The 1,000-nt window shown below is 27.5% G+C and overlaps 1 long non-coding RNA gene across 1 annotated transcript; it reads left to right on the forward strand.

The window, feature by feature from the left end:
- On the forward strand, positions 1–983 carry LOC117111999. The gene is made up of 2 exons (XR_004445958.1): positions 1–73; positions 634–983. It is a non-coding gene; the product is annotated as an uncharacterized LOC117111999 (long non-coding RNA).
- The last annotated feature ends 17 nt before the right edge of the window (positions 984–1,000 follow it).

The following is a 1,000-nucleotide window of genomic DNA, read 5'->3' on the forward strand; positions in this document are numbered from 1 at the left end:
AGTGAAAACTCATCAAGTGTAGTAGGAAAGCATTATTGGGAAAACAGAGATTTAAATTACCTCAGTTTCAAAGGTGAATAATATTGTTTTGTTTACCTTTTAAGTTTAGGTTTGGATTATAAAACATATTCCAAATAGATACCTATTAGTTATTATGATCAGGGCCTGCTGTGATGAAGGTTATCAACTAGAGTAATATCAAAATATACTGTGGATACAGTAGGCCTGTAATTAATATTAACATTGTATACTGCACAATACTTCTGTTTTTAATAACTAAAATAAAAAATATGTTCATGTTTTAGGTACATTTAACAATACTAATAAATTATTTTCCTATTAAAGATGCAGACATCAAAATCACCTTAGAATGGCTTTAAATTATTTAAAAATTAAAACATTTTTCATGATTTTAATTGACAAAAGACCATTTTCTTTCTTATTTTTACGTATAGTCTAATTTTTCATTCATTTAAAAAATTGTAATAAGTTTTCAAAATGCTCAGGACATGATATAATTTCTATATAAGAATAATGTATTTAAAATACTACCAAGTACAGCTCACTCAGAGTACTGTATAGGCCTACAATCTGCTCTATTTAATAAAAAAATTTTTTCGTTGTATCTTTCAGCAGCCAAGGGTGAAACTCCGAAGAAAGTTAAAAGCTAATTGTAACAATCAGACAAGCAAAGACATGGACATGGACAATTGCCGCTTAAATATTAGTAGAAAATTGCCATTTATATACTCTACGCCTGTAATGCAAAAGGTTCTTGAATATGGTTTTACATAATATAATAACTTTCATGGATCTTTAATATACATTAAAGACCAAAATACTGATTTAAACAGGACTTAAATGCGAAGGACTCTAGAATAAGCTTGAATTTGAGGTATGTGTGTTAGTAATATTTTTTGGAATACAAGACAAACCCTATGATGCATAGTTAATGTTTTTGTAATTAAAAATTATGGTTTGTATATCTTGAACTCAATGA

This window comes from Anneissia japonica, unplaced genomic scaffold (assembly GCF_011630105.1).
Source record: "Anneissia japonica isolate Jap-2015-1 unplaced genomic scaffold, ASM1163010v1 scaffold3467_len1000_cov128, whole genome shotgun sequence".
Classification (NCBI taxonomy): Eukaryota; Metazoa; Echinodermata; class Crinoidea; order Comatulida; family Comatulidae; genus Anneissia; species Anneissia japonica.